At 36.1% G+C, this 6,264-nt stretch overlaps 1 protein-coding gene and 1 long non-coding RNA gene across 4 annotated transcripts in view; one reads left to right on the plus strand and one right to left on the minus strand.

Moving 5' to 3' along the window:
* LOC128247903 (uncharacterized) overlaps window positions 1–3,129 on the plus strand; it is a 70,848-nt gene extending 67,719 nt beyond the window's left edge. Inside the window, exons 2-3 of the long non-coding RNA XR_008264221.1 lie at window positions 2,462–2,571; window positions 2,939–3,129. This is a non-coding gene — a long non-coding RNA (uncharacterized LOC128247903). The remainder of the gene's footprint in view (window positions 1–2,461; window positions 2,572–2,938) is intronic.
* Window positions 1–6,264, minus strand: part of LOC106877962 (uncharacterized) — a 433,893-nt gene that overhangs the window by 101,950 nt on the left and 325,679 nt on the right. The window lies entirely within an intron of this gene.

Genomic DNA, 6,264 nt, shown 5'->3' on the forward strand with positions numbered 1-6,264 from the left:
ATATATATATATATAAACGTTGGTTGGTTGGCTGGTTGAATGATTTCTCCTCGCATTAAATCGTATAAGGAGAAGGAGAGAAAATTAAAAGTGAGAGACGCACACAGACACACAAAAAGAGAGAAATGGTGAAAGAGAAAAAGAGGAAGTGAGAGAGAGAGACAGGGAGAGAGATATAACATGCTGGATCAGTAATTGGTGGGCAAATGAGTTAAAGATCGTTACAGAGAGAGAGAGAGAGAAAGAGAGTGAGAAAGAGAGAGTGAGAGAGAGAGAGAGAGTGAGAGTGTGAGAGAGGGAGAGAGGAATATCACGTGATTTAAGAGCAGACGAGATATTGTTATGTAAAATCTTTCAATTGCCGAATACTGAATACGAAAATATAACGTCAGTAAACACTGTTTTTCTTCAGAATTTGCTTTTCCTTTCCAGCTAAAAGGAATTATTGTTTTGTTAAAAATTAAATCAATCTAAACAACTTATATACCATCTCTAAGCAAGCACATCATATTTACAATGCTTGGAATATATTATCGAGAGAAATGAACGTTACTCAAGTGTATATAAAGATTTTATATACACTTGATATATATAAAGATTTTGTCAATTTATTGTTTTATGAAATGCAAAATTGAAGAAAGTAAGCGAGAAAAGTAACAGAGCCAGTATGGGAAAGGAAAAAGAGGCTAAGTGAACGACAAATTTGATAAGAGTTAAACGATAGTTAATGTATGTAAGCCATATTACTTGATATAAAACAGAGTAGCAAAAGTATGCTTTTTAAGTTATTCGTCATAGGACGGGTAATACGCTAGTATGATGAATATTGCCTAATATTGTAGTATTTATTCAGTTTCTTTTTACAGTCTTAACATCATTCTAATCGACAACACCGCTTACCCACGAAATAATGTATAAACATTGTAACAATAACGGAAATCTGGACGTGCCTTACGTCATATATTTACAGCACAATCGTCACAAATACTTTAATGATGTTTTATTTATCCCCTTTTTATTCATTTTCCAAAGTGCTCGAGTACCACCGTTGACGCGCATGTGTGGTTAAATACAACGAAATGATTATGTGTTTCTACACGAAAATCAACACAGCCGTGATCACTATGCATATCTCTTCCTTTCTCCTTCCTGTATCCAATTTCTCACTTCTGATACTTTCTGATTATGTATGCAAGCTCACGTTGACTTGCGTTTCCCATCTTCTGCAGTTAGTCCCTCAAACATAGATGATATAAAACATTGCTATTTTTCTTTTATTTCCTTTCTGTCACCTTTTCCCCGAAGAAGGACTTTGTCCGAAACGTTGGATTCTCCATTTATCACGACAATTTCACTAAGCACTTTGGATCTGTTTTATATGGTACGCGTGTATGTATAAGTGTATGTATGAATGTGCATACGTATGTATGAATATAAGTATGCTTATATGCTTATATGTATGTGTGAGCGTGTATATGAGGTATAAGCATGAATCTCTATTGGATAGTCGAGAAGACTTTTCTGCCAATATTCTCCTGCTGTAACTATTCCATCATCTTACTCAGATACGCTATATCCAAGAATACGTTATGCTGAATGTCCTTTCTTTGATAGAGACTTGGCTGCTATTTCAAGTAGAGGCTCTTTGTTTTGGATTTTCACAAGCAACGTGTATGCAGCAGAGAGCTTGCACACATTTTTCTCTGTCTCGACTTTGAAGCCATATGCCACAGAATTGCAATTGGAGATTGAGAAAATTCTTCTGCAAATGTACATAGATGTGTCTTAACAAGCTCAGCTATTAACATCTACACACACGCACACACACACACACACACACACACACACACACACACACACACACACACACACACACACACACACACGTTTTTATTTTTAGGGTAAAATTATTTTACCGTGCCTGTGTTGAAGTACTTCCTTCTAGTATAGAAGATTCCAACCATTTCAGTACTTATTTTACTGACCTTAGTGGGATGTAATGCGAACGAACTTGGAAGGAATTTGAACTCAGAATCTAAAGCTCTTTTGTTCAACAGTCTATCAATTGTGCAGTCAATCTAACATTCATACATATACTCCTACATATATATCCATCCATCTATACATACAAATTCGTAGACATACGTACTTACTAACGTACGTAAAACCCCCACACGTACCCTCCCCTATACACTTACATGTATACATACATATATATATATATATGTGTGTGTGTGTGTGTATGCGTGTATGTATGTATACGGACAGACATGGATACATACATAGGTTCATAGGTAGACACCCGGCGTGAACAGACGCAAACTTTAGCGTAAGAGAGTATTCATTGACTTTTCGACAAAATCTATTCTCAAACAATAATGGTACGACTACCAGCTTTACTAAATAACTGCTTATTCTTCTGAAGACATTTGCTAAATCAACCTTTTATTCAACGTTGTAGTGATACATGTCTGGAACTTGCAATCACCTTGCAGAGATGCGTTACAAGCAACAGGCTGGACACGACAACAGCGACACCGGAGGACAGAAGAAATACCGGTATTGTAAAAGGTAAATAGAATCTTATTTATTGTAATTATAGAAGAAACTGAAACTAGAAAACACATTTTCTTAGAGTAGAACTCGATAATGACTTATATAATTGCTATAAAATGGCAAAAAGTTCCCTCAGCTATATGAATTGAATGACAGTCTACTGGGACGAACTTCACTCAGAGTTGAATTATTTCATGAGAAAACTTTTACGCTAACAAGCAACATTTGCTGAACATAAGAAAAGCGTTGATGATTGTAGTTCTACACTCCAAAATATGAAGAGTACAGAAATGACAGTAGGTGAAGTAATTCCTGGAATCCTCATGCGGACCCTACGTGTGACAACAAACCTGATTCTAATTTCTGCTATGCTTCTTTGCAGTAAGCCTGATGTTTCAAATCCAACTGCCAGTGACTATAGTAGCAACCACGATAGTAAGTATATTACTACGAGGTGGGAAGAATTGTAAGTAATTGTAATTTATTCTTAATGAAATACTTCAAGAGAAGATTTTTGTTTTGACACACCAGTTACAAGGTAAGCTTTACTTGGTCAGCATTGATAAGAGACGCAGTGAGTTGATGTCGATAATGATTTATGATACAGATACGAAATATTTATAAAAGACTCATGTCACTTAAATTTGGCGAACATATTCCTATTTATATGCGCTTTTCACAACTGCTAAGCAGTATCATGAGGACACTATACAAAGCCAGAACATTAAAAAAGTTGCCTGCCATTATTGATCTATGGAAGACTAGCATTTATGTGGCGATACTGCATGTACATAGGCAAATAATTACGCTTCTCTGCTACAAAAATTGAAAAATAAATAGAAATGATGTTTGGAGATCATAAAAACGAAACGCTTGAAGTTTCGCTCTGATACAGGCAAACAGGAATTTGAGGGCGTCAGTGACAAACGCTGATAACAGATGAGAGTCTCTAAAAAAAGAAAGGCCTTAAGAATTTTCAGTGAAAATCAATTACCAGTCTACAGAGATATGAGAGAGAGAGAGTGAGAAAGAGAATAAGGGAGAGAGAGAATAAGAGAGAACAGTCAATAAAAATGACATTGACTCATTTTCAGGAGCTTAAGATTCTTCTTAGAGAAAAAAAAGGAGTTTAACCTGAATACAGTGTGGCTAGAAGGGACCAAAAAAAAAAAATATATATATAAAAGAAAAAGAATTTTTGGCTACAGCAGGATAGGAAGTGAATTGATTGATAGTTTCTGATGCAAAAAAAAAAAAAAAGAAAAAAGAGAGAGATTGAAATTTGACCATCTCATTGATCTTTGTTAGCAAGCACTCAATGTTTGGAGATAATAAAAATGAAATGCTTGAAGTTTTGCTCTGATACGCGTAAACAGGAGTAAATATACTGATGACTGGCATTGGCAGAAATAAGTGATACTAAAAGACAAAACACACACACAAAAGCAAAAAATGAACAAACAAAGAAAACTGCTCACATGGCCAACAGCTACTGACCAAATGCGAATGCTGTCTGTCTGAACTTATTCCTCCAGGATTACCGGGAAAGTAATAATACCGTTGCAGTTTAAGGAGCATCTTGGAAGAAGGGAGTTTGGAGATATATTGAGTTACTTCTAAACAACAAAACGGGTCAAAATAGCGAAGGGCAACTGGAATTTGGTTTGAACTTAATTGAAGACCAGAAATACACATTCTGATATGTTACACATTCAGATTAGTTGCAACAAGATTGCAAATGAAAGCGTTCTACTTGTCAACATAAGGTCATACATGGTGTTGTTAAAAGTGCGGTCAAATCTTCGAGAAGCATTTTAATTTTCAAGTCAATGCTTGTTGTAGCAATGAAGCCACTTCGAACTGAAATGCAAGATCGAACTTCTTGCGGAGCAACTGCCCCTGCTGCCCCCCAAAACTATAGCACAGATTTGTGTAATATATAAAAAAACATCGTTCATTTAGCACCTTGTTACTATAAACACGCATACACGCACACAAATGCACACATTTATACACTTACGCGCGCTAGCACCCCCTACACAAACACGCACACGTGAGCACATAGGTGCCAAACAAATTAAAAGAAATAGCACACGATCATCAACTTCGCAAACTATCACGCAAAGGTTTACGAAACCGATCCTCAGGCTCTCTGAACTACCTGATGAGCGGTTATGCACTCAGTTAAAATGTAGCCCGGTTGGATGATAAATGATATTCCTCTACTGGTATTGATTCTTCCTTATTTCTCTTCTTTTCTTTCGCTCTCTCTTTCTCTCAGTCTACAGGGTGTCCACAAAGTCTGGGTACATGGGGATTAACACATACTTTAAGAAATTATTATTTCTTATATTTAATTGTTTATGTTATGATTTTATTTACTCCATGTACCCAGACTTTGTGGACACCCTGTATTTTTCTCTGCCTCTCTCGCTCTCTCTCCTCCTCTCCCACACTCTCTCTCTTCTCCTCTCATTCGCTTTTTTTGGCCTATAACTGTAGTTCAAAAGTCTAGCTCTGTCATACTGAGCCACGCTGTTTCGACTTAACACTGTATAAAATATAAAAAATGTGTGCCGAACACTCAAACATGAATTTCAAAAGTAGGAAATTTAGTTGGACGATACGTAGGAGAAGCCTCCATTCCTCTTGTCCGTCATCAAAAACTGTAATCTTTGCTATTGTTGTTGTTGCTTGACAATAAATCAGTTCCGATCAAGCAGACATGATCAAACGGATTCTAGTCATGTCCATTCCGCTTTTACCATTTCTATGGAAACTCGGGAACACATTATCCAACCACACTTTCGTTTCGTTCTTGAAGCTAAGGTGTCATTTGAGGGAGACCTGATTGCTGTTCCTAGCATATCCAGCATTCCTTGCCTCTTTTTTACTCCTGCTCTTCTATATGGCTCTTTCGACTAACTTCATTCCGTGTTTTGCATTTCCTTCTCGTTTTCTTTCTTTTTTTTCTTACATTCTTGTCTTGTCCGCTTTCCTGCTTCCCTGCTTTCTGTTTTTTTTTACTGTCGTTTCTTTCTTTCTTTCTTTCTTTCTTTCTTTCTTTCTTTCTTTCTTTTATTCGTTCTCTCTTTCTTTCTTGCTTTCTTTCTTTCTTTTGCCTTTCTTTCTTTCTTCCTTCCTTTATTTCTTTTTTGCCTTTCTTTCTTTCTTTCTTTCTTTCTTTCTTTCTTTCTTTCTTTCTTTCTTTCCTTCTTTCTTTCTTTCTTTCTTTCTATCTTTTGCCTTTCTTTTTTTGTCTTTCTTTCTTTCTTTCTTTCTTTCTTTCTTTCTTTCTTTCTTTCTTTCTTCTTCCTTTCCTTTCTATCTCACTTTTTTCTCGTTCTTATCTCTTTAAACGTCTTTCTTTCTTTCCTTCTTTCTCTTTTCCGCTTTTACCCTTTTCCTTTCTGTGCCTTTTCTTTCTTTCTTTTTTTCGTTCTTTCGTTCTTTCTATCTCATTTTTCTTTCTTTCTTTTTTTCTTTCTTTCTTTCTTTCTTTCTCCCTTCGTTCGTTCGTTCGTTCGTTCGTTCGTTCGTTCGTTCCTTCCTTCCTTCTACCGTAATGCCTCATCTTTTCATGCTATTGAAAATTTCAATCGTGTGGCTGTGGCTATGAAGGGCACACACTGAACTGCGTTAAAGGCTCCATTTCTTATTTTCGACTCCATTTCTTATTTTCGACTCCATTTCTTATTTTCGACTCCA

The sequence above is a fragment of the Octopus bimaculoides genome, chromosome 5, assembly GCF_001194135.2.
Source record: "Octopus bimaculoides isolate UCB-OBI-ISO-001 chromosome 5, ASM119413v2, whole genome shotgun sequence".
NCBI lineage: Eukaryota > Metazoa > Mollusca > Cephalopoda > Octopoda > Octopodidae > Octopus > Octopus bimaculoides.